The sequence below is a fragment of the Myotis daubentonii genome, chromosome 8 (genome assembly GCF_963259705.1).
Source record: "Myotis daubentonii chromosome 8, mMyoDau2.1, whole genome shotgun sequence".
Classification (NCBI taxonomy): Eukaryota; Metazoa; Chordata; class Mammalia; order Chiroptera; family Vespertilionidae; genus Myotis; species Myotis daubentonii.
The window spans coordinates 45,244,069-45,271,855 of record NC_081847.1 but is presented as its reverse complement, the minus strand read 5'-3'; the positions used below and the strand labels follow the sequence as shown (position 1 = coordinate 45,271,855).

Sequence of the window (27,787 nt, the reverse complement as noted above, 5' to 3'; positions counted from 1 at the left end):
GAGAATTGCTTTGAAAGCAGCTGAAGAAAAAGTTTAAACATTTTGAAATCATTACTGATCCCTGAAATTAGTTGCTTAAAAGTAGTCTTTAAAGTCACTCTTGTATAATCATAATATGTCTGGGCTACATTTTCCTAGTAAAATCTTGAGTGGTTATAACTCACAGTCCTATTCCAAGCTTCTGGCCAACATCAGTTTTCAATACTCTCACTAGTTTCTCATTGAAATTTTTTTTTTCTGCCCTAAAGTTGAGGCCAAAAACACTCTTGAAGTCTTCTACTCCAAGATACACTAAGGCTTTTAAAACACACATATAACTTTCACTCCTTCCAAGTATATAGTAGAAGCTAACTTTAGGGAGCAAAAGCACAGGGATGAGCCTGTGAAGCTGTAACTGAGATCCTGGAGAGGACTGACAGTCCTTAGGCTTTATCTGTCTCTGGGTGACTGATTTCTCCATGTGCTTGGTGATACCATATTTGGAAGTACTACTAGCAGGTTTTATTTGTGGGACAAGACAAGGATGGTTGAGTTGAGTGCATTAGGACTTTTAGGAGCTCACATAGAGCCCCCTTTGGTTAACTGGGTTTCCTTTTCGACATCTTGGCAGAAGCACTTCCAGGAGCCATGGGGAGAGGTTAGGATGGTGGTTCTTTCGCGTGGACACGACGGGAGGATATAAAGCCGGCTCTGTTGGATGACTACGGGGCCACTCAGCTGAACCTGGTGCTGCTGGAAGGCTTAACTCTCCCCATCATAGAATAGAGTTCTGGGTTTTCATTCCGCAAAGAAACCCTTTAAAAGGCACCAGACTGCATGGACACTGTCCTCTACCGGCGAACTCCCTCCTCCATTCTCCTATTTTGCAGTTAACACCAGAAGCAAGAGACCATTGCTTTAGATTTTTTTGTTGTTGTTGGAGGTGGGGAGGGGAGGGGGGAGAACTAGACATTCTAAGCACGTCCCTGCGGTAGGAGTTCGGTTTTAAGGTGATTAGGGTGGGCCCAAGGCCCAGTGGTTAGCGCGGCCACAGGTTCCTCAAACTTGCGCCTCCTCGCTCCTCTTACCCCATCCAAGGGAGCCAGGTGGTGGGGATGCATCCAGGTCTTCTGTCCACGAAAGCAGGGCCCGCCCGGGCTGGACTATGTGAACTTTAAGGGTCAGCCAGGTGACAGGGAACCAGGCAGTTTCGGTTAACGTGAGGATCGCAACTCCTCCCTCGCTCGTCCCCGGTCCGGAGCTGCAGACTGCTTCCCGCCGGCCTGGCGGGCCACCAGCTCCCTCCCGCCCGCCCTTCCGTCGGCTGAGCTCGGCCTCCTTTCACACCTGCTTCCAACTTAGGTCCCACATTCACGCGTGGAAAAGACCACGTCGAGGTCCCCGCTGAGGCTGGGCCCATGGGGGCAAGGCCGAGGGAGGGCACGGGGGAGAGCGGGCAGCTCCTCACCCCGGAGGTGGTTTGCGATTCCAGACAGACAGACAGACTGACGGACGTCCCGGACGAGTAGGGGGGAGGGGTTGGCGGAGGCGGAGCCGCCGGGGAGGGCGGTACCGCGGGGAGCCGGCTCGGCCTCCCGCCCCCACCCGCTCGGTGCGTTTGTTGGGCGGTGACACGAAAGCGCCCGCTCGCAGCCCAGCGCCAGGCGGCGGAGTCCGGCCGCGAGCGCGGAGGGCGGCCGGGCAGGTGGGGCGCTTCCCCGCGGGCGGGGCGCGGAGCTGGGGCTGCAGACGCCGACGCCGCGCTCCCTGCGCTCGCCGGGCTCCCGCGCCGCGCGTCTGGCCGAGCGGGTGGCGGGCGCTCCGGGACCACCCGGCAATGCTGCCTCCGCCGCCGCCTCTGTAGGGAGCGCCAGAGCCCGCCGCCGAGAGAGGTCGGTGAGTTTCGGTTTGTTCCTCTGCTCTGTCTCTCCTGGGTCGGGGGCGGCGCGCGGGGCGCGCGGGGATGTCAGCGTCCCCAAGGCTGCCTCGCCCGGAGCGGGAAGCGGGAAAGGGGAGCCGCCGCCTGGTGCATGGAGGGGTACCTTCTGGCCTGTGGATGGAGGTGGCTGGGAGCGAAGGGCACGGTGGGGAGGCCCCGGGACGCGGGAGGGGGTCCCTGGAGTTGCGTTTGTTGGGAGCGCTGGCGGAGTTGGGCTGTGGACTGGGGTTGGGGAGGGGAATGGCGCTGTCGGCGGCTCCGCGGAGTCCTCGGATGCCCCCTGGAGCTCCGGTCCGAAGGAGCTGTCTCCCGCCCGCGCCGCGCGCGTCCCAGCTGCGCCCCCACCTCGCACACACTCGAGTAGGTCCCCTCGCGAGCCCCTTGGTGAGCGGCTTCCCCACCCGCAGAAGTTGCCCTTGCGCGCCCCCTGCGGCCCCACGGCCCCTCCCGGGAGGACGGGGCGCAGTGGCGGGCCAGATGTGGGGGGTCTTTTGTGCCGACCCACGCGCCCGGGGCGCTTGCTCCTGGAAGGGCAGCGACAGGACAAAGCAGGCTGGACTCGTGGGACTCCGCCAGAGAAGCGGCGCCCCCCGATCCCGCCTAGGGTGGGGGTGGGTGGGGGGAGCGTGGCATGGTTTTGGGAAGAGTAGAGAAATCGGCCACAGTGAGGGACTTGATGAGGTGGCAGACGGCGTGAAGGAAAGGAGGATGCTCGCGAATGCAGCGCTGGCGTGTCTGTCTGGGCGGGTGATTGGGCGCCCCGCATTCCCATGTAACCGGCGTTACCTAGTAGATTTTGCTAGTGTGTATTCGCCCCAAGATGTTATCCTCCGCTTTCTCGTATTTCGTTCTTGAGGGATTACAGTTGCTAGCAGAAGCCCTACCACCAGAGGAGAACTTGGGGGCGGGGGAGACTGCAGATGAATGGGGGGGGGGGGAGGGAGGTGGTTATTTATCCTGTAGAGACAATTAGAAGCGTTCCGCCCCCTCGCCGCCCGCCAGCCCTCCACACCTCCGCCGCCGCCCCCCACCGCCTCAGTGCACCCCTCCGCCGCTGGCCCGGAGGAAGCTTGGATTTCTTTCTCTGCTGCGCGTATCTAACCCCTACTGCATGTATTTCACCGCAGGCTGAACAAAGCTCAGACTCAATTGTGCTTCCTGCTTGTCAGCCTCTTGCCTCCCAAACGCGTACCATTTCCACTTGATGTCATCAGACAGAAGGGGGTGAAAGAGACTCGGTGACAGATTCAGGTAACCCCCCTCTCCCCCCAATAATCTGGGTAGCCGCCTGGGTGTCCCCGGGTCATTTGGGCCAACAGTGCTTTGCTCGGGGCCGTTGGGGTGGTTTCTGCATCACACCGTTCCATTCCTACCCGTGAGGAGGATGAGTGGGGGCTGCTGGAAAGAAATCGCCAATGACTTCAAACCTTCCTTTTGAAGAAGTCATTGAGGGCAGGCAGGGTGCGTTTGGGGTTGTGTAAATTACACCTGGTTTCTTTGGATGAGAATTTTGATATAATCAATACATAGTTGTATCTGAATGTGGGGTTTGGATATATGCTGGCTTTCTTATCTGTAGTAATATATTTTGGCTTCAGTGGGACATAGTGTTTGCTGAGAAGGTATCATCCTAAGGCTGATTACAGGTTGGACTGGTGCTCAGTTAGAGCACCAGTCAAATGTAGTGACTTTCTTATGAAATGACGTTTCTCCTCCATCCCTTCCTTGTAACAGTGTTTGCAACATCACCCTGCCAGCTGTAAGTTACTGGGCGGTGGAAGGGAAGGCTGTTGGGGGAGCAGAAAGAACAGAAAACAGAGCTTCAGTTAAGTTTCCATTTATAAAGCTGTGAACCATTAGGCTCTCAGTCTGCATTTTATCTTTAGGTTGTTGGTTCTTTTCCAAAAACTCTGGCCTGCTCTTTTCTTTCCAAGGATAGTCCTGTTTTGACGGCAACCTAACCAGATCTGGGGTTATCTTGAAAAAGCGCAATGAAAACGTAACCTTCAGACACAGGACACCTTGGCATTGGCGTTTTCTCCTAGAGGGCAGAGTCCCGGCAACCTGCACAAGTAGCAGGGGATAAGAACGGTTATGGACATGGACTCGGGGTTTGTCTTGTGGGAAGGAGGGGTTGCTGAGGACCAAAGGCTACTGGTTATTGGTGTTCTTGCTCTGCAGCAGTGGCAGCAGCACAGTATCTGTGGCAGATTCTCTCTTCACCATCCCCCCCCCACCCCCAAACCCTTAAAAAAATAAAATAGCTTGAAAGGTTTGTCCTTCACCTCCAGGGTAGTTTTGTCTTGAAAGGTGACTTTAAAAAATATAGTGACACTGGCATTTATCCTTCTACTGTAAGCATGCAGGAATCACTGGGAGAAGTAGGTGAGTTACCCAGTCCCAGCTGAAACAAAGGCCAAGGCGTTAGAAAGATCAGATGTGTAATGCTGTTAGGATAGAGGTATTTTGACAGTCTTTATGTCAGCAATAATGCAGGGTGTGTGCTGTGTTCCTGCAAGAAGAAAAACCACGTGATGGTGGTAATAGGGAATGTAACAATGCAATAGAAACAAAGGGTGTGGTGTTTTGTTTTTTTTTTAAATAGAAAAAATAAATACCTCACACACACAATTCCGTATGAGAAAACAGCTACCTGCACATGTAAATGCACATCCAGGAACAAAGATGAACATTGTACAGTGTTAGGTTTCACTGTGGCTTTAAATTGTGTGCAGTAATAAATCTTAATAAAGTGTCATATTGCTGTTCAATTTTTATTTTATTTTTACTTTTTTAGGTGGAGGCTCCCCGCCCCAGATGTCTGCAGTAGTGTGTTTAGCTTTAGGTAGGGGCAGCCCTAGAGGTTATTAGACCAACCTTTGCCTCCAGAGCTCTTTCTTCAGCATTCATTTAATTCACTCAGCAGATGTTTATCAAGCATCTAATAGATAAAGGGCCTTGTGATAAGGGCCAAGGAATGGGGGTGTGGTGTGGTGACATAAAAATGAGCCACCTTCAGGGAGCTTACAGGGTAATAGAGAAATGATGACCTGATTCTTGTTAAGTTCAATGGTAGCTAGTGAGAAAGAGTAAGAGGAGCGGGACTGCTGAGGAGGGGGCATTTGACCATTCAGCCTTTACTTGAATGCCTCTTTCATTGAGGTGCTCACTACTTTGTAAGTGACTGGGCCTGTTGTTAGAAGGTGACCTTTTCTTCATAGCCTTTAAACTCTTCAGCTGAATCTCACAAATGGTTAGATTTCACTGCTGTTGAAAAGTCATTCTGTTTTCATTCCTTACTCTTTCAGGGTTTGAATGTGTCCATCCTGTCGGCACCCTCCGCATTTCAAGGTTTTATTCAGTCCCTGCTGCACTTGAATTTTGAAACAAGGTCTGCTTTTCTGAATGATCTGATTAGAAAACAGAAAGGGGGGGCGGGGCGTTGCAGGTTCCTCTCTTTTTAAAATGGTAATGTATCAGCAAGATAGATTAGGTTATTCTGTAATAACAAATAACCTCCAAATCTCAGTGGCTGAGTACTGAGTCTGGTTTCTTTCGTATGGTGTGTATCCAGTGTGGTCAGCAGGTAGGTCCTGCTCATTGTAGTCACTCAGGGACCCAAATCAATGGAGGTGTGATCTCGGGTGTGCTTGCAAGATCCCCGCAGCACTGGAAAGGAAGCTAGAGGATCTTGTTTTCATGACATGATCTGACCCAGAAGTGACTTACATTGCCTCTGCCAGGACTAGTGCTGTGACCCCATTTAGCCACAATTCAATATTTCTTGTACTGAAAAGGGAGAACGGGATGTAGGGAGCAGCATGAATAGCTTCCACAAGTGATGTGGCCTAGACAAGTTTATAAAGTGTATCCCTACTGGGCCCAGCTTAGTGCTTTGTAGGTACTGGGCATTGCACAAGAATCGAATGAATGAATGAATGAATGAATGTATCTTAATCTAGTTCTGCCCCAATCTAATATGACTGTACACTGGTCATCAAGTGAAAAAATTATAATTTTCTCTCTTTCTGCATAGTTAGTTATTCTGAAGTGTGAAGCCAGGAGATATTTCCAAGGCTGGTTGATTCTAGGAGGTTTGGTGCTTGGCATTATGTAACCAAGAGGTGTTACCTACAGACTTTCCCTCCCTCACCATCTGCCACTTGTCTAAGGCTTCCTGAGTTTGTTTGGAACAGCTCAGGGTAGAAAAAGTGGCAAAGGGCCGAGCATCAACCACGGGGTGGCCTCATCCAGCAAAGACTAGGGCAACAGATGGGACCTAGAACAGGCAAGGGTGAGTGTAGGGTAGCCTTATCATACTCTTGTCACTTTGATGTTTAGAAAGAGCAATTTGGATGAGAGCTTTTTTGGTCACAGGACCAATAGGACACTCAAGAGTTCTGGTGTGTGGGTATTTCCATCAGCAACCAGGGTGACTATGATGGTAAGTTTTAAGGCCTTCCTTGCTGCACTCCCTACAAACAGTTGGGTGAAACAGGCATTGCACAGAGCTCTGGATCAAGCAGTTGGTGGCTTGTAGAGAGATTTGGCTGTGGGAAGTGCGGGTCACTCAAATATCTTGGTTCATGTTGTGATAAATACATGCATGGATTAGAATTTTTAGGATTTGATGAGTACTTTTAGCAAAAGCATGGAATTGAACAGAATAGTATTGCTTCTGACTCAATCAGCTCATTGAAGTCATCTCGTAAAGACAGTTCTCCACAGATGGGTGACAGTCTGAGCTGACCGTGAGCCCTCAAGTCACAGTGACTAGAGGACATGAGTGTTGGCCTGAGAACACAGAGGCTGCCCCCTGGCCCAGTGTCCCTTGAGTAACTAAAGGTTGCACCCAAAAAGCTTCTGAAGTGGGGGATGAGCAGCCAAGAAACCAAGTAGGGGAACCAGATATAGCCTTGACCTCCAAGAACCAGTGCGGGGTTGGGCTGAGAGCGAGGACAGACTGAGAGGGAAAATTAAGCCCTGAGGGACTAATCTTGGAATATATTTGGGAAGCTCCAAAACACATTTCTGTATTTTGTTTGGCCTCTGACTTCCCACCACTTTAATTTCCTAACAAAACGGGCCAGGTAGACACTTGTGGAGTGAATATGGTTCCTGGCGCTGCCCGGGGCAAGGTCACAGAGCCTGAAGGGAGGAAGGCCTCGGTTTTCCTGCTCCTTCCCTCATGGCTTCTGGAGCTGCACTGGGTATTTATTCCAGGGGTCGGCCTCAATGATAGAAGTCACAATTTGGATAAAATAAGCACTTGTTTTAAAGGATTTTCTACTTCTGCTTGACTTGGTCATTGTCAGATTTAAAGAGGAAGGCCTCAAGTTATGTGTATGCAACTTGCATTTTCTTTGAGTGCTTCTCAGCCTGGGATTTCCTGGCCTGACCCTGTATGGCTGCTTGAGGCTTGTGGATCTGGGGGGTGGGAATGGGGGTGGTGGAGGGGGCATGGGAGGAGGCTGCCTGTGCTGTGCTGGGAGTGGAGGGGATGAGTGGGAAAAGACTCCTTATTCACCAATTGATTTGTTAATTCCTGCATAGATTAAACTCATTGCAAGTGATAAAAGTTATTCCTGCATAGATTAAACTCGTTCCTGCATAGATTAAACTCATTCCTGCATGATAAAAGGGATGTCAGACCTTCATGCAAAAAAGGGATCAAAATGACTAGGCCAGATGTGGGGCAAATGCAGATGTGCCACCTTGGGACAAAGTCGGGCAAAGTCCTCAGAATAAAGTGGAATCACAGACGCCCTATTCTGTGCTCTTTTCTCTTTCTGCTCTTCACTACTTTCTGCTCCTCCCATCTTACTCCTACCTACCAGGAAATGTGACTTTTCTGGCTTAGTTCCCATTTATAAATTCAAATAATCACACTGGATGCACTCTTCACTGGACTTCTGTATGAATTGTGGGGATTTTGGTAAAAGCTTTGACAGACACTGTGGAAGTAGGGAGCATTGTTATTATATTGATATTCTGTTTATGAATGGGTTAACTGTCCCTCCCTAGTGACAGTCCCCACCTTTCCCTTAATTTCCACCCCCACTGCCCCATCCTGACTGAGAATCTTGTTTCTCTCTGGGCTATTACAGTGGGTACCCTCACCTCCTGGCTTCCCACTACCAATTCATATTACAAATACCCTTACAATGGTGTGCTGTTCTAATTGTTTGTTCCCTTGTGTAATAGCCTTCAGTGGCTTATGGTTTTTGTTGTTGTTTGTTGGTTGTGGGAAGGGGGAGAAGCTCATATTCTTTTCTTAAAAGCTATTTCAACCTTGACTTGCTCTGCCTGATTTTAAACCACCCCATTAGCTTGGATGGTTAACCCACTGTTTCTCAAAAACACATTGCATAGCCTCTTTCTTAATTTTGGAACATTTTGTGGCCTACGGAGTCCTTTGTCTATACCCCATCTTTAAAGGTCGATTCCGCTCTTAACTCCTGTGAAAAAGTTAACTCTATCACTTCAGAACGTACCAGTCCTTCACTCCAAAGTTCTTTGGCAAAGTTGCCTCCATCTTTCATTTCATTCAACATTCACTCATTCATTTTACAGAGGGCACTTATATATTGTCTTGTATCATCACCTAAGATTGATGTGTCTTTTTGTTTCTGTTTAATTGCAAAGAACAGAAACCCACTCAAGCTAAAGGGAGCGGTATTGAAAAAATGTCTCAGGATGTCTTTTCTCATCAGGCCACACATCACCAGAGCAAGGACTCTTCCAGTCATTGCTGAGTGGGAGAAGAGGTGAGGGCTACACATCCCTCTTTGATCTGGTAGATGTAGAGACCAGGTCCAGCAGGATCTCAGTTCCTTTGCAAAATCCTTAAAGATAAAGACTTGATGAGGTTTGACCCTACTTGTACCTCCCCCCATGTTCGTACAAAGTAAGGGCTCAGTAAGTAATCATTCACAATACAAAAATGATTTTGACCTACCGTGATAAAGGAATTATAGATACTTTTGGTCTGTAGATTTAAAGGAACTTTTAAGAGAGACTTATTTTTAAGAGCTTTGCCTACTTGTATTAATAATGATTAAAAATTGAATCGAATTAGAGCTGCCAGGCTACAGCCTGCATACCGATGGTTGGGAGGAGAATGGTTTCTATGAGGCTCATCGTGCTAACAAAATGAATTGTTATTGACAGTCAGTTTTTCAACTTCAATTAGCCGGCTTCTTCTAAAGCAACAACAGAACAAAAACACTCTCTTGGTGACATAAAGCAAGCAGTATTAGAACTTTGCACCCCACCTGGTCACCCCACAATCTCAAGGAGCAGACTGTGCTGTTAGGGTTTGACTCCAGTGGGTATCAGTTGCCTACAACTGGCTAACATATCTTCCTAATTAACTTGTGACCATAAGTGCCTTTGTGACAGACATCTGGTTTACCTCACTTCTTTGGAATATCACCCACCTGATAGAAGATCTTTTTTTTTTTTAAATATATTTTTATTGATTTCAGAGAGGAAGGGAGAGAGAGAGAGAAAAACAGCAATGATGAGAGAGAATCACTGATCCATTGCCTCCTGCATGCCCCCTACTGGGGTTCGAGATGGCAACCCGGGCTTGTGCCTTTGACTGGGAATCAAACCTGGGACCCTTCAGTCTGCAGGCCAGGTTGCTGTATCCACCGAGACAAACCTGCCAGTACTAGAAGATCTTCTTTAACACTTGGAATGCTTGATCATTATGGATAGTATTATTATGAAAGAGGGAATGTGCTCTATTGCTTGGAGAAAATGGCCAGGAATACATTAACATTAAAATGTTCTCAGCTTGACAAATAGTGAATGGAGCTAAGATAAATGTCCCCAAACAAAGTATTTAGTGTGACATTCTTTTGCAGTTGTATTGCTCTGGGGTAGGTTTGCAAATTGCTTCTTTTCAGGTTAATATGAGATTAAAAGTGGTTGGAGAGCACTGGATAGAGCTCTGTACTTTGTTGAGAGAATTTGCCCCTCTGTTGCCTGAGACATAAGGATTACTGTCATTTCATGTGGTACCAGCTAACTCAATCATGCAGGTAGAAAGCCATTTTTAACTGTGGTAAGTATCCGTCGATCCATTACTGCTCCACACGGATGCTTCAAAATACATCTATTCACCTGTGGGGGTGGATAAAATAGCATTGGAAACACTGAACATCAGTGACTTAGGTATACAATTGTTTTTATTAAATTTACTTAAATATTGAGTGCTTACTCTTTGCCAGGCATAATTCTGCACAATTCTAACTAAAATACCTGACTTGCTGTAACTTAACATGTGAACTTAACTCATAATTAATTTGATTTTCTGCTTTTTAGGCAATGGCAAAGGTAAAAGTGCAGAGAATAAAAGAAATGAATCTGATATTTTCCTCTCTCAATTCTTGATTCCCTTGCCATATATGCCCACATTACTTGATTCGAATTCAGTTGAGTACTTAAAAATATGCTGATTTTTACAGAAAGGAAGGGAGAGAGAGAGAGAGAGAGAGAGAGAGAGAGAGAGAGAGAGAGAGAGATATTTTTTGTCTTATTTATTTATGCATTCATTAGTTGATTCTTGTATGTGCCCTGACTGAGGATTGAACCTGCAGGGGATTAAACCTGAAACCTTGGTGTATGGGACGATGCTCTAACCCAGTGGTTCTCTACCTGTGGGTTGTGACCCCTTTGGCGGTCAAACGACCCTTTCACAGGGGTCGCCTAAAACCATCCTGCATATCAGATATTCACATTACGATTCATAACAGTAGCAACATTACAGTTATGAAGTAGCAACAAAAATAATGTTATGGTTGGGTCACAACGTGAGGAACTGTATTTAAAGGGCCAGAAGGTTGAGAACCACTGCAACCGAAGTGCCAGGCCAGGGTTTCTGAAAATATTTTCAAGTGAGAGGAGTTTGGGTTCAAATGTGAGCTCTGCCACAATGACCTTGAGTGAATATGTGCCGGGAGCCGGTCCATCCTTGCTGTTTCAAGGGACCTGGCGTATATGGCATACTGTTCTTAATATGTTTGCTCACCTTCTTGGCACTATGTGTTTTAACCAAGGTCACCTCTCTGAGAAAGGTTGTTTCCCCAGGTAGGGATTTTCCCCTGAAGTTAGGGAGGGAATAAAACCCCTTAACTAAGTGCCAGGCGGGTAATTAATCACTTTAACTATGAACAGTCATGCTTAAGCTACATAATCTTTACTCCCTGGAATGGAGATAAAACGCCCTAACCTTTGGAATAGAGATTGAGAGGATTGGAATCAACTGGTATAAATACAGATGTAACAAGACACCAGGACACAGAACCTAGACACAGAACCTACACAGAACCTAGAGACAGAAGGACTTCGCTGGAGAGAACATGGCAAAAGATCCTGGACAGAAACTGGAGACAGAACCTAGAGACAGAACCTAGCGAGAGAACATGGCAAAAGATCCTGGACAGAAACTGGCCACAGAACCTAGCGAGAGAACCTGGCTGAAGAACCTAGAGACAGAACCTGGCTACAGAACCTGGATAGAACATGGCAAGAGAACCTGACTAGAACATGGCTACAGAACCTGGCTGGAGAACCTAGCGAGGGGACATGGCTACAGAACCTGGCTGGAGAACCTGGAGAACCTGGAGAACCTGGCTGGAGAACCTAGCAAGAGAACATGGACACAGAACCTGGCTGGAGATCCTGACCAGAACTTCGCTGGAGATCCTGAACAGAACTTGGCTGGAGATCCTGGCTAGAGATCCTGGCTAGGCTGCTGATCAACTGAACGCTGCCTCTGTGTCATTCCTTCTTCGCCGACTCCGTCCACACCTTTGGGGACCCCTGGACCTGCTGGGGTTGGACCCCAGCAAATATGGTCTGACTGAACCTGTGTTTCTTCATCTGTAAAATGGGAGACAATCAACCTCGTTGAGTTATTTAAGAGTGAGGTCATTCATATAAAGCATTGCCTTATACATCACAAGTGCTACATAAATGGAAATGTGATTGAAGTCCATTTTATTCAGCGTCTACCATCCAGTCATTGTGCTGGAAATCTCAGGATGAACAGTCTTGGTCCGGAAGAAGCTCTTAAACTAGCCATGGAGATAAATAACCACATCCAAAAAACTACAGCCTTTGGCATTTATGAGGAATTTCTTTTGTGTCATTGTCATGAGAGCCTTTGTAAAGCTTTGTTTAAATGGCCCAGAGTTGAAAATGATAGGCCATCTCAGGAGGAAGCCAGAGAGAGCTGGTTCTGAGACAGCCCACAGCCAAAGGACACCACCTTTTTTCTCCTGTGGCTTCACTCCTCCCCAGCAAAACAAAGACCTCCTGCAAGGGACCTCCCTTTCCTAGGGTCTGGACTCAGTTTGTACAGGACTAAGAGGATATCTGGGTAGAGAGACTTTACATTTTATTTTATTTTATTTTATTTTATTTTATTTTATTTTATTTTATTTTATTTTATTTTATTTATTTTAAAGTACTTGGACATTTTAATGAACTCCCCTCCATGTAACTTCAAGCTACCAGGACACAGGCCCCACCAACACTCTTAATCTTCTCCTCAGCTCTTCTGCTGAAGAACTTGACCTTCACAATGACAGGCTGCTTTGGGAGCTTTCCCTTCCCCAGAACTTTGTAGGAGCCCGATCGCACCACATCAATGATGGGAGCAACTCCAGTCTTGCTTTTGGCAACATTCACCCGTGTCTGCTCACTGACCAGGGTCCACAGTTTATCAAGGTTGACAGTTGGGCAGAAGCTCTGGTTCCTCTTCAAGTGGTAATGCCTCATACCAACTTTCCCAAAGTAACCTGGGTGATACTTGTCGAAGTTGATCCTGTGATGATTCAGGCCGCCAGCATTACCTCGGCGCCCCCTCCCAGGTGCTTCCTGTGCTTGCGGATGCGGCCGTGGCCGTGGCTCACATGGCCCCAAAGTTTTCGGGTCTCCCTCAGTCTGGATGGCATGTCGGTGGCCGAGTTGCAAGAGCGAGACTTTACATTTTAAAACCAGAACAATCCCAGAAGACCCAGGGTAGTTTGCTCACTATACTTAGGGGTCTTGTCCTTGTCCTGTGGTTGCTCGGAATCCTGAGTCAGGCTTTGTGGATGTTATACATCGTTAGACATAACAGCCACCCTCTGAGAAGGGGCAGGAGAGAATGGGCAGGATAGACAGGTGGAGGCAGTGTGGCTTTGTCAGTTCCCTAATTTATGAATCTGCTTTTTGGAATGGGATTATTATTATTTTAAGGAAGATAGCTGTTTAATAAAGGTAAGAGAGCTAGACAATACAAGTTAAATGTAAAGTTAATGGGATCTTTAAGAAATTACACTTCAACAGTTGTGCTTGGTAGGGTTGTGTAGCACAGGACTTGGTACACTGCAGGCACTTGTTGAAGGAATGGTGTGATCAATTCTTCAGAAATAACTTGGAGAGCGGGGTTTTAGTTCCGCCTGGGTTGCTGCTTGTAGGATTTCAGTCTGGGCCCTTTGGTAGCTAATTTGAAAATGCATGAACCTAGATCTGCTCTGGGTTCCTCGGTGCACTGATGTCTGGAGTGTATTTATGTGTGAGCCTCTGCTCTTCTTGACTATTTTTTTTCTTCTTCTTGGTGGAACCACAGGATGCTAGCAGACAAGATGCCTTTTCCTTTTGCAGCTAGGATGCTTCTGGAATGTGCCTATGTTATGAACATGAGCATAGTTTGGACTGTGATGGGGGTGCTTGTGAGCACAGTGCCCAGAGCTTTCCTCCCAGAGAGACGGGAGAGACTTCTTAGTGAGTCTGTTCATGCCATGAGGGGCTGGGAAGGGAACCAGGCCTGTGCCGTATTACTGAGTGGAGATGTCTGAAGCCCTGACTCCAATTTGCTGGTATTCCTTCTCTCTGAATCTCTAACTCATGAAATTGATGGTGTGTGGGTTGTTTTGAACTAATGACAATTTTAGCTTCAGGCTCAAAAAGACTTCTGCCCTCCCCTTTTACTACCTAGAACACTTGAATTAGGACCTTGGCCATAGTAAGAGATTATTTTTTGACCCACCTGTGTGGCAGGCAACTTTTATTTACTAAACATCTGCTCTGATCATCCTGCTATGAGCTTTTGAAGCCCCCCCAAAGTGCATGACCTCATCCCTAGCTCAGGATGTCTCACAGACCTTTCTGCCTCTTTCTGCCTCTGAACTTCTCATGGGTCGGGGGTGGGGGAGTGTCTCTGACTTTCTGTTTTTGGTTATTTCCTCTTGCTAATCTTGTCTCATGTCTATTTGATTATTAGACCATCCAGAAGAACCTGGAGGGCAGGGAAAAGTTTATTCCACCCTCTCAATGGCAACAGATAAAACCCTTAGATAAGCCACCATTTTTCCAGTTTTAGCTGATGTCTCAAACAATAACCCTATGTGTTGTTTCTTCTTTGGAAGTGTAACTGGTTATCCGGAGGTGTTAGGTTGGTGTGGGCTGGACCTGCAGCCTATTGCCAGCAACAGTCATGAGCTGGCTGGTCGCCAGTTCTGTGAATCCCATCCGCAGAGCACCTGAAGGCAATCGCTAGACATCTACGTCACCCCTTCCGTCAGATTTCCCTGTAATCGTTATGTCTGCCAAGATATATTCATTTATGTTCCCAATAAGCCAGAGTTCTTCATGGTCTATTACTTCGTCTAAGAAAAAGGGGAATCTTTTAGGCAAACAGAATTTATTTAATAAATTACCTTTATTTCTGTACACAAAATGAAAAACATCAATTCAAAGAATTAGTGTTTCTTTGCAGTCAGTAGTTCACTTATTTTTTCCAACATTGGAATCAGGTGTATCAGAAATTAATCCTTCACACACCTTGAATTTATGACAAAATAACATAGAAAGCATTTGAGAATTGCATCCCTTGGTGGTCATACTTCCCAATAAGAAGCTCATTTACAGAAAAATGTCTTCACTAAGAAGTTAAAAAGAACATGTCGGGTTTTACCCCAGACTTATTTCCCCTTATTTGTGGAACCTGTAGATGCAGCAAACCCTCTCTTTAACATGCTCCTTAGAATAACTTTTAGAATTCCTTGTAAATTAGAAGGGCTGTAACAATCAGTTGTGAAGTCTAAGTAGGATTCAGCCTGGTTCTAGTTGCCTCAGCTTTCATCTAATTCCTTACCTCTGACTTATTGCAAAGGGCAGGACCATTAGATTCTGTTACTGCTTTTGGTACAGGTGAATGGGGTTTCACTTAGACTAAAATCTTAGAAATAAATGACTGGTGGACTGCAATCTGGAATTCTTGTCCCACCATAGGAGGAAGCGATTCTGAACATGCTGGCTCCCCTCTTGGTTCTGCAGTCCACTTCCCTCATTTTAACTTCTCCTTTGAGATTCTGACTTGTAAAGAAACAAATTTCTTCCTTTTATGAGGCTTTTTAGTAGTAGGTGACTGGTGTGTTCAATATAATCTATAGTACTTAACAGCTCAATACACTTTGTTTTCCCAAAGCTGATCACAGTTAAAATAAGACAAGTAGAGAGAGAGAGAGAGAGAGAGAGAGAGAGAGAGAGAGAGAGAGAGAGAACAGTTTGAGGGAGGAAGAGTAAGTAAGGAGACTAAGAAGGGTAAATATTTGTGTAGGAATATGGCAATTTTAAAATTCAATTTTAGCTTCAAAAATCAAGAAAAACTGTTATTTTACACTGTGTTGTTGGCTCTGGAATTAAACACATCTTGCCCAAAGCAAATTGCAATTGTTCTTAATGTTCTACAAAATGACATGGAAGTTGATCAGATATTTTCTTTCCCAAACTATGTTAGATTCCACAATTTATAATAATTTTGGGGTTGGGGGACCTAACTGTAGTACAAGGATAATAGTATTTAGATATTATATGCTTTAAGTATAGTGCTAAGTACTTTAAGCCTGTTATCTGGGAGGTAGCTGAGCCTAGAAACTTAGGTGAGTTTATGCCAGAGCCGGGATATGCCAGAGTCCAGACAGTCCATGCTCTTAACCTCATCTTGGGACCCACATTCACCACTGGGATTAAGAATTGGAAGAGGTGAAAACTTAAACAGGTTCAATGTAACATAATTTAAGAGGTTTGACTTCTAAACTGTCCTGTCTTTGGGAAGATGGATGGTTTTGGTGAACCACCAAATCGATTTGATGTGATTTTGAGGCCATGTTGTTTGAAAGAGTTGGTGATGGAATATTTTTGGGGGAATTTGCAGTGAGATTTCTGGTTATTACCTGAGGTTTGCCCTGTGCTAACAAGTGTCTGCAAAGTATGGTGGTGTGAAATGTTTCTGGAGGGACCACTCTACAGAATGTAGGTGTGAGAGATTCGATCAGCTGCTAGGAGCTGAAAACATTTGTGAATACAGCATTAAAACATGTTTCAACAAAAATCCCCTCCTATCCCAGTTACTATTTTCTCCCATATCAGAAAGTGGAATAAATCATATCCTTTCATATTGTCTTTGCTTTGTTCATGCAGTTCCCTTTCCCTGGGTCACACCCTCACAATACCCCCTCCACCCCAAACACACACACACACACACACACACACATACACACACACACACACACCCAAATCACAACCCCCACAACATCTTCATGGAAGTTGTAACTATATTCATCAAGATTTCCCTCTCATTTCACTTGCCCTATGGGTTCTCCCCCAACCCTCTCAGACAGAATTAACTTTCCTTCCATTTGTTCTTTTTAATCCCACTTACGCCTGTGTATGATAATTCTAAATATGGTTGCGCCCCTGCTCCATTGTGAATTCTTTGTCCTTAGGGACCTTGTTTTGTTTAGGAGTTTGGATGAATGAACAGAAGCAAATGAATAAACAAACTATTGATAATGTGGATTTGTTGGGATTAATTTGAGTGTATGTTAGTGGAAAATAGTGGTAGACCTGAGCATTGTTGTGCGATTGTGGCAACTGGCTAGATCAGGGGTGGGCAAACTTTTTGACTCAAGGGCCACAATGGGTTCTTAAACTGGACCGGAGGGCCGGAACAAAAGCATGGATGGAGTGTTTGTGTGAACTAATATAAATTCAAAGTAAACATCCTATCTAATAAAAGAGAAAAATGGTAATTGGCGTACGACGATACCCTTTTCATTGGCTAATCAGGGCTATATGCAAATTAACTGCCAACTAAGATTGGCAGTTAGCTGCCAACTAAGATTAGCAGTTAACTGCCAACAAGATGGTGGTTAATTTGCATATGTAGGCACAATGCAGGGAGGCGAAAGGGAAAGCAGGAAGAAGCCCCCTGCCAAGGACAATCAGGCGACTTTGCCACCCTGGCCAGTGATAGCAGGAAGTAGGGGTGGAGCCAGCGATGGGAGCTGGGCACGGTCGAAGCTGGCAGTCCTGGGGTGGAGCCTGCAACCATGGGGAGCTGGGGGTCCTCTGCCGGAGGCCTCAGGCCTGGTCAAGGGGCCGATCCGGTGATTGGTGATCGGAGGGTGATGAGGGTCAACTCCTCTGGCCGAGGCATCAGGCCTGGGCGGGGGGCTGAGCCGGGGATTGGGGGGATATGATGGTCCCCTTGCCCAGGCCTGAAGCCTGGGTCAGAGGCGTCAGGCTTGGGCGGGGGGTGGAGCAAGCCATCAGAGGGAGATGGGGGTCCCCTGCCCAGGCATGATTCCTGGGCCAGAGGCCTCAGGCCTGGGCGGGGGCCAGAGCCAGTGATAAGGGGGAGATGGGGGTCCCCTGTCCAAGCCTGACACCTCTGGCGGAGGCGTCAGGCCTGGGCAAGGGGCCGATCAGGCGATTGGAGGGTGATGGGGGTCTACGCCTCTGGCCGAGGCATCAGGCCTGGGCTGGGGGCAGAACCAGTGATGGGGGGAAATGAGGGTCCCCTGCGCAGGCCTGACGCCTCTGTCAGAGGCGTCAGGCCTGGGCAAGGGGCCAATCCTGCGATTGGAGGGTGATGGGGGTCAACGCCTGAGGGCTCCCAGTATGTGAGAGGGGGCAGGCTGGGCTGAGGGACACTCCCCCCCCCCCACACACCCAGTGCACGAATTTCGTGCACCGGGCCCCTAGTCATTATATAAAAGGGTACGGTCTTTTTTTTTTTTAGTTTTATTCATTTCAAACGGGCCGGATCCGGCCCGTGGGCCGTAGTTTGCCCACGGCTGGGCTAGATGCTTACCAAATTTCAACATTATTGACATCTGGGGCCAGATAATTTTTTTGTTGTAGGGAAACTGTCCTGCCCACTGTGGGATAGAGCATCCCTGGACTTACTCTACCCACCAGATGCAAGCAAAGATGTCTCTAGACATTGCCAAATGTCCCCAGGAGTCAAAATGACCCCTAGTTGACAACCACTGTACAGACTATTTTCTGCATCTAGATGGGCCACAGGACTGATTCTGACTGACAGGATAGGATGTATGTAAAGATGAGAGGCAGTTAGGAATGGGGTGCCTTTTGCACACTTGCTCTCTTTCTGGTCTGCTGGCCACTGCAGGGGTGAATGCTGAAGTCCTAGGGTATGATGGAGCCACAATGTGGAAGGAACCTGGGTCCTGAATGACAGTGTGGAGCAGAGCCTCCCTTACAAAGCTGCTCTGGAATGCAGTGTTAAGAAGAGATTAAGGCAAACCATTATTGCCTTACTCCAATAAGATTTTGGGGTGTTTATTTTGGCAGTCAGTCTATCTTGCCTAACCTCTCACACTTGGAATGAAGATACCTTGCTGAAGCAGCCATGTTTGTATTCCAACTAGTGATTCCAACCTTGGAAAAAGAGACAGATTATTTGTTTGCTCTTGTGTAGCATCAGTCTTATTACCGTAATTCTTATAATTTCTATTTTTATCAGAAAATGAGATGATGATACATGTGAATTTGTTATTCTTCCACTCTAATCATTATGACATATCAGTAATGAACTATAAGTAATTTTAGTAAAAACTAGTAAAGCATCTAGTGTCCTAGAAGTTTTCATTTTACTATGTATGAATATGTACCTGCAATGCAAGTTCAGGTTGAGATATTTGTGGCAATTTATGTCTGTGTTCTAAAAATTTTGAGGGAAAATGACAGATGTTGGTACCCTCTAGTTACAGCTGTTTCCCACACCGCTAATAAATCACTGTATGATGTGATGGCCTTTGAAACGGACTCATACATGCTTAGTGTTACTGAATGCTGTGGATTAGTGTCCTTTAAAAAGCTCAACTTACAACCTTGCTTATCAGACTCAATTCAGTGCATAGTTCTAGATTTCTTTTGCAGCAATTAATTGCATTTGTGGTGTGTCTAGGCAGAGCCACTGACCAAAATGGGTAAGTCAATGGGCTTCATTTGGCACCCATCTGGATGACAACAGTGGGGTTGTTTATGGCAAACAATGGCTGTTTGTGGGCCAGCCCGCAGTGGCTAAAAGCTTTGTGTTTGATTCAGTGGTCTTGCAGCCTGCTCTGTTTTCACAGCATTCAATCAATTGTACAAAGAGCCACCCCTAGTGAATCCCATCCTACCTGTCAGTCAAAGGATCCTTGTCAGGGAATAGAGCAAATCTGACTTGACGATTGTAAGATGGTGAAGTCTCTCTAGTAAAAATCTGGCTAGGCATCTGAGCTGTCAAATATCTGGTTCCTGTTTTTTTTTTTTTTCTCCCCATAGAAAACATTTTCACAATGATAATAAGACTAACGAACACGCATGGCACTAATTGTGTGCCAGGCTCTAAGTCAGCGGTTCCCATCCTGTGGGTCGCGACCCCTTTGGCGGTCAAACAACCCTTTCACAGGGGTCGCCTAAGACCATCCTGCATATCAGATATTTACATTACGATTCATAACAGTAGCAACATTACAGTATGAAGTAGCAATGAAAATAATTTTATGGTTGGGTCACAACATGAGGAACTGTATTTAAAGGGCCAGAAGGTTGAGAACCACTGCCTAAGTGTTTTGCATATAGTATGTACATAATTCTCACAGTCTTATTAATATCTCTACTTTAATTTATTTATAAGAAATTGAAGCACAGGGAGACTAACTGACTTACCCAAGGTCACAAAGAGAGTGTCAGAGCTGAGATTAGAACCCAGAGTTTGAATGGCTTCAGAGTTTATGCTAGAAGCCACGGTGGTATGCTACCTCAGATTTGTCCTTCTGTTAAGGAGACTCCCTTTCTCTGAGATGTCCTGTATTTTGATGACTTTAAGTAGCTAATATCTGTATATGATGATTAAACAAAGTTATTAATATTATTACATGGGCTTATTTCTTTTGCATGGGTCGAACATAATTTTCCAAAGTAGCTAGCTATCAGCTGATACTCCTATGTCTTCCATAACTCTTGGCATAATGCCTCCTCATAAGAAAGTGCTAACTGCCCTAACTGGTTTGGCTCAGTGGATAGAGCATTGGCCTGCGGACTGAAGGGTCTCAGGTTCGATTCTGGTCAAGGGCATGTACCTTGGTTGCGAGCACATCCCCAGTAGTGGGTGTGCAGGAGGCAGCTGATCGATGTTTCTCTCTCATCGATGTTTCTAACTCTCTATCCCTCTCCCTTCCTTTCTGTAAAAAAATCAATTAAAAAAAAAAAGACCATTCTTTAAAAAAAAAAGTGCTAACTTACTTAGAACATTGGTTTGGTTATTTTCATACAGAGATGCTCCTTTAGAAGGTTACCCCTGTAGGAGTAGGAATACAGGTACACAAGGAACTCAAATGCCAGGTGGATCTGGATGAAGTGCTATTGGAGTTTAGAGAGGGAAAGATTACTCCTTGCTCGAGGTTTCAGAATGGCTGGATAGAAGAGGTAGCATTTGATGATGTCCTTGAAGGAAAGGCAGTAATCTGGACATGTGGGCAAGTGGAGTGGCGTTCCTGCAGTACCAAGGTGGTAGGGGTGGTGGATCATGTCTTCTGGACAACAAATAATGCAGTATGACTGGGCCATAGAGCTGTGAGCCAGACTAATAAGAAAAAGATGAGAAATGTTGGTGGGAACAGGGGTTTTGGATTTGTTTGGCAGGAAGCCATTGGTGGTTTGGGGGATGGGAAGGATGTGGGTATGAAGCTGTATATTCTGAAACTTAATTTGGCAGCAGGCGATATGGAGCAGGAAAGGACAAAGGTGGGGAGACCAGCCCAGGTCCGGAGAAGATACGGTGAAGACCTGGACCCCAGGGGAGGGTGACAGGAATGGAAAGGATGTGTGAATAAAAGACACATTTTAGAGAAAAAATTAGCAGAATTTTAGAGACTGATTAAATGAGAGGTGGGAGGTAAACAGGTTTTCAAGTCTGAAGTACTGGATGGATAATGGTAACACATATAAAATTTCATCGAAAAGGCCAGATTTCAGAGAAATCAAAAGTTCAGTTTGGAAATGGCATTTAGTAGATGGATCAGAGCTGTACCTTTAAGAGTAATCCCATCCAGATGGTCATTATGAGTCTGAGGTTGAACCACATTGCCAAGTCGGGGAGAGAGCCTCTAGGGAGCTGGCTGTGGAAGGACATAGGCCTAAAGAAAAAAGTCTAATTTCTGGAGCAGAGGACACGCGTTTATTGAAAACTAGGAGTGATATGTGACTTCATGTTCTGGTGTGGCTTAGTGTATATTTATTATCCCCAACTTAGTTATGATTTTTCCTAGATTTAAAATATTTAAAATGTTTTGCAGACCATGCGTGAAGAATGTTCCATTCCGAACTTTGCCTGGGATATTGGGAATCTGGTTGGAAGACCCTCTGCTCATCTGGTCTGTCTGCTAACTCAGCCCCAGCTGTGCTGCAGGCAAGCCTGCCTTCCCCTTCTTGCCTCCTTTAGGATACTTGCCTTCTCCTTCTTCCTCTGTCCTTCTGTTCAAATCCTAACTGTTAATACCCTACTCACATTTTATCTGAATTGCAGCTGATAATGACCTAGGCTACTTCCTACATCTCACAGATCTTAGTGTATGTCCTGAGGATGGCCAGCTGCTGACCTGTGGTAGATGTGTGTCCTTTGATGGCTGTGCCTGCCTATACATCTTTTTTTTTAAAATATATTTTTATTGATTTCAGAGAGGAAGGGAGAGGGGGAGAGAGAGAAACATCAATGATGAGAGAGAATAATTGATCAGCTGCCTCCTGCACACCCCGTAACTTGGGCACATGCCCCTGGCTGGAATTGAACCTGGGACCTTTCAGTCTGCAGGCTGACACTCTATCCACTGAGCCAAACTAGCTAGGGCCTCTATGCATCTTTGCATTCCAGGTACCTGATTTATATATATATATTTTTTACCAGTAAATGTTATCATGAATTGTTATATCTCTAACTAGTTCTTTTTAAAAAAATATTATTGCATTTTATTCAGAATGTTGAGATATACCTTTTAAATTCTTTAAAAAAAAAATCTTTATCGTTGAAAGTATTACATAGGTCCTTAGTTTCCCTTCATTAATCTCTTCCAGCCCGTTCCCATCTTCCCCTGCACCCAGGCCCTCACCACCTCATTGTCCATGCTCACGGGTTGTGCACATATGCATACAAGTGCATTGGTTGATCTCTTCCCATTCACCCTCTCCTTTCTTCCTTCTGAGGTCCAGTCTGTTCATGCTTCTATGACTGTAACTAGTTCTTAATCTCTGTAGAGACTACAGTGATCTTCCACTTTTTTAATATTCCCCCACACTATTTGGGCTATGGTATCTTCATGCTACTGGTTGGTTAAGGACTATATCAGTGATGGCGAACCTATGACACGCGTGTCAGAGGTGACACGCGAACTCATTTTTTTGGTTGATTTTTCTTTGTTAAATGGCATTTAAATATATAAAATAAATATCAAAAATAGAAGTCTTTGTTTTACTATGGTTGCAAATATCAAAAAATTTCTATATGTGACACGGCACCAGAGTTAAGTTAGGGTTTTTCAAAATGCTGACACGCCGAGCTCAAAAGGTTCGCCATCACTGGTCTAGATCATCAGGAACTTTTCTTTTCTCTTGGGGAAGCCCAACATCTTGGCAGTGGATTCTTGTACCTTCAGTGAGTTAGAAGTATGATATATTGGTTACCACCATTGGCTTAGCTTATATTTGTCTACTATTCAAAAGACATATTGGCTTTCTTGATTGAGTCTTCTCTTCAGTCAGTTAATGCTCTGAGACAGTGGCAGCAAGGGGATTGGATTAGGGCAAATTACCCTGAGTTTTGCCTTTGGTTTTATGTAAGATGTTGGGGGTAGGTTTGCAGGAACCAAAATATACTCAGAGACCAAATGGGTAACACGGTGGTAGAAGCCAAAAATTAGTTTTAATATTCTAAAATTAATCAGACAAAATTCACGTAATACAGTACGTGGGATGGTTGTGAACCAACAGAATGAAACTGCTTATTAAGGTAGATTTGGAAAATACTTGGAAGTGCAATGGCTCTAATTTTCCTTTCATCAGATTTGTTTACTAATACGATCTCATTTCTGTCAGTCTCAAAAAGCCTCTAGTAATTAGTACCAATTAGTTAGAATCTGATACCAAGCAGGCTGGCCTGTTCCATTTTCTCAGAGAACAAATCCACTTTCTTTGGGTTTTGGAGAAAGAACTCTTATGCCTTCAGAGAATGTGTGGACTGATGTTCATAAATGACTTTTAAATATATATATATTAAAAGTCATTTATGAACATCAGTTCATAATATATATATATATTTCAGAGAGGAAGGGAGAGGGAAAGAGAGATAGAAATATAAATGATGAGAGGGAATCACTGATCGGCTGCCTTCTGCATTCCCCCTGCTGGGGATCGAGCCCACCCAAGGCATGTCCCCTTGACCAGAATAGAACCCTGAACCTTTCAGTCCGCAGGCTGACGTTCTATCCACTGTACCAAAGCGGCTAGGGCCATAAGTGACTTTTGAATAATCGAGTTTAATACATTGTCAGAAAAAGAAGCAAATGGTACTGAAAGCCCCACCGCTGTAAGGGAGAAGTAAAGAGAGAGAAACATCAATGATGAGAGAGAATCATTGATCGGTTGCCTTCTGCATGCCCCACCCTAGGGATCAAGCCCGCAACCCAGGCATGTGCCATGACCAGGAATTGAACCGTGACCTCCTGATTCATAGGTTAATGCTCAACCGCTGATCCACGCCTGAGTAAAATTTTAAATATTGAATATCTTTGAATTGAGTTTATAAGTTGAAGAGATAATTGCTGATATGGACTTGGCAGTAACTAAATCCAGAGCATTTGTGAAGCTCTAAGTTACCCGATTTAATTCTCAGAATAATTTAAGACTAAGTTCTGTTTTTGTCCCCAGTTTTTGGATGAGCAAACTGAGGCACAGATAAGTTTAGGAGCTTGCTCAGTTATGCTGCCAAGGGCAAACCCCATAGAAATCCCAATCTGATCAATGGTAGCACTGGTATGTCAGTCCATTACAGCGGATTTTCTTTTTCTCTTCTTTTTTTTTATCCTCACCCAAGGATGTATTTATTAATTTTTAGAGAGAGGAACGGGGGGTGGTGGTGGTGGTGGTAGGAGAAACATTGATGTGAGAGAGAAATATCAATCTGTTGCCTCCAATACACACTGTAACAGAAGATCGAGCCTACAACCTAGGTATGTACCCTGAATGGGAATCAAATCCTTGCACTGCAGACAGCTAAGCCACTCAGCTGAGCCCGCTGAGCTACAGTGGGTTTTCAGACTTTGCAGAAGTAGTTACTGTAGCAGGAGAAGAGGGAGAAAAGGGAAAAGAAGAGGAGGAGGAGGAGGAGGAGGAGGAGGAGGAAGAAGAGGAGGAGGGGGAGGAGGAGGAGGAGGGAGGGAGGAATCAGAAACAAAATATACTAACAATAAATGAGGGGGAGGAGGAGGAGGAGGAGCTATCAGAAACAAAATATACTAGCAATAAATGTCTCCAGTCATTAATTTCTGGATATAAAGATGAACATGATATTAAAAATGAAATAATAAAAATATTAGCATTTTAATTTCATTCTCTCTGTGCTATATTCATGGTAGAGTTGTGAGTAATCATCTTTTTGTGGCTGTGTTGTTTCCACACCAAAATTTCATCTGGAAATTGTAGTGCAACAAATAGCTGCTGAAATCATGATGGCAGTGATTATGTCCATGACATAATTGTGCAAGTGCAGAATGATGAGGTTATTCTGAGGGAAGTTGCTTTAGTAGAATGGCGAATGCTTTTCAAATGTAGGACAAGCCAGAAAGGAAGAAGGCCTAATTATGGGTTTGTAATATATAATGGAAATGGATGAGTTTTCAGGACTGTTTTAAAGATTAAAAATTAGACAGCTCAGAGTTCATTCAGAGTTTTTAACCAAACCATTAGTGATATTTTCAGCTCTGGTAGTAAGTGTTCTGTTTTTTGTTTTTTGTTTTTGTTTGTTTGTTTTTAAATATATTTTATTGATTTTTCACAGAGAGGAAGGGAGAGAGATAGAGAGTCAGAAACATCGATGAGAGAGAAACATCGATCAGCCGCCTCCTGCACATCTCCCGTGGGGATGTGCCCGCAACCCAGGTACATGCCCTTGACCGGAATCGAACCTGGGACCTTTCAGTCCGCAGGCCGACGCTCTATCCACTGAGCCAAATCGGTTTCGGCCTGTTTTTTGTTTTTAATTATGTTTTTATTGATTTTTAGAGAGGAAGGGAGAGGGATAGAGAGATAGAAACATTGATTAGAAAGGAACATCATTGATTGGCTGCCTGCTGCACGCCTCCCACCAGGGATGGATCCCACAACCTGGGCATGTGCTCTGACTAGGAATCGAACTGGTGACCTCTTGGTTTCTGGGTGGACACTGAACCGCTGAGCCACACTGGCCGGGGCAACTGGTAGTATAAGCTTTTAAAAAACATTGTTAATCTTTAGCCTGTTCTGTGAAGTCTCCATTTCCAGTGTTGGGAGTGACTCACATCACCAGGTTTGCTGCCTTCTCCACTTCAGGGTCCCTCTCTGGAGTCTTCTTCTCAAGAGGTTTTAGCTTTTGCCATGAACATATCTAGGTATTGGGGGCTTACCTTGTCCCAAGTAAATTGTTTCCATTTTAAAGTTGGGAAAACCTTGAGACTGAATCTGAGGTAGTATTCTACAGTTCACAGGTGGGTAGAACATGCCAGGCTGCTCACCCCGGTCATGCTCGGCAATCAGTCTATGCCCACCTGAGCTCTTCCTTCTGGCAGTACGTTAGCAGCACACCACAGGACACCAGTGTGACCTCACCCTGGGGGCCTGCAGTATCCATGGCTTCACCATTAGAGATTCATTCCTTGTGGGGTGAAAACAGCAGGAATTGTGGTCACTTGGTAGGCTGAGGGCTATGTCCTTACTCTGTGACTTTTATTTAATATCAGCCTTCTGATTGTGAGTAAATGACCTCATTTAAGATGAGACCAGCAATACCTATCTTGGGAGGTCACAGTGAAGGTTAATAATGGTCACGGTTGTGTGTGGAGCCCTTGCAAGGTGTCAGGTGCTTTTTAAAATATTATGTATATCTTAGTTCATTAAATTCTAGAAGGCTAGCGAATCATTTGAGTCCGGTATGTACCAGCCCCATTGGGGTGCAAGTGCAGAAAGAGCGGGAGTAAAAAAAGCAGAGCACAGGTTGTACCATTACTAGGCACTGCTGAGACTTGGGGAAGGATGGTGGCAGGGACTCCAGAGGTGGTAGGAGGAGTAAGGTCAGCATCAGAAACAGAGCAGGAGGTGTGGACACGGGAAGACACGGGCATTCACTGTCATCTGGACCGTTTGTCTGGGATGGGCCAGGCCCTCACCTGGCTTCATTTTTCCTATTTTGGATTGAAGAAGTGAGGTCTATAAACACAGTGGTAGGAAAATAGGACATCGATCCTTTTTCTTTCTTGGTTAACCTTAAAGATCTCTTTCTTCCGACATCCTTAAAAGGCAGAGAGAGAAAAGTGATATCCTGAAGCAAAACCTAAGTGGAGTGGGGCTTGGGTCGTATTCGGCCAAGACACAAACACGAGACTGGACCTTGGACCCATGGAGTCAGCAGGGATTTGAAGTCTTTTCTCAAGGGGAGCAAGCCAGCTGTGAAGGACCAAGGGGTCGGGGACAGACCTGGGCACCTGAAAGGAAGGTGTGGTCTCCACCCTTTCTTGCTTGGGTAAAAGGAAACCAGAGCAGACGAGAGCATTTGTTCAAAAAAAGCTATGTGGGAGGCAAGGAGATGATGTGTATGATATGAAGTCGTTTTCTTTTTTTAATTTTAAAAATTTATTTTACTTTATTTTTTAATCCTCACCCAAGGACATATTTATATTGATTTGAGAGAGAGAGAGAGAGAGAGAGAGAGAGAGAGAGAGAAACATTGATGTGAGAGAGAAACATTGATTGGTTGCCTCCCATAGGTTCCCCGATCAGGGATTGAACCCACAATCTAGGTATGTGCCCTAACTGGGAATCAAACCCACAACCCTTTGGTGCAGGGTATGATGCTTCAAACAACTGAGCCACCTGGTCAGAGCTATTTATTGATTTTTAGAGAGAAAGAGTAAGAGAGTGAGAGAGGGAGAGAAACATTGATTTGTTGTTCCACTTCTAAATGCATTCATGACCAGCGATTGAACCTGCACACAACTTGTGTGTTTAGGGACGATGCTCTAACCAACTGAGCTATCTGGCCAGGGCAACATGAAGAATTTTTTTTTAATGTTGTGCTTATGTATATTTGCAAGAATAAATCTCACCCTCTGAGCAGTAAAACCTATTTCTCTTTGGAGTGCCTGTCATGTCTGCAATGAAATTTGGCCCCGATGGCTTCCTCTGTGCTTTTTACTCCCCACCCCCACCCCTGTCTCTAGAATTCTGACAGCAGGGGATTAGTGTTGAATATGTGTCCAGTAAAATAATATT

General features: G+C 45.3%; 1 protein-coding gene and 1 pseudogene across 13 annotated transcripts in view; one reads left to right on the top strand and one right to left on the bottom strand.

The window, feature by feature from the left end:
• Positions 1 to 1,593: 1,593 nt before the first annotated feature.
• Positions 1,594 to 27,787, top strand: part of RNF152 (ring finger protein 152) — a 433,790-nt gene continuing 407,596 nt past the window's right edge. For 3 of the 13 annotated variants that reach the window (XR_009454104.1, XM_059706249.1, XM_059706253.1), the window contains exons 1-2: positions 1,594 to 1,875; positions 3,046 to 3,169. The gene's annotated coding sequence lies outside the window, so the exon portion shown is untranslated. Of the gene's footprint in view, positions 1,876 to 3,045; positions 3,170 to 5,226; positions 5,310 to 21,570; positions 21,649 to 27,787 lie in introns of all 13 variants that reach the window. The other 10 variants (XM_059706252.1, XM_059706251.1, XM_059706255.1 and 7 more) reach the window with 7 other exon arrangements.
• LOC132240295 (large ribosomal subunit protein uL15-like) lies at positions 12,367 to 12,892 on the bottom strand (annotated as a pseudogene).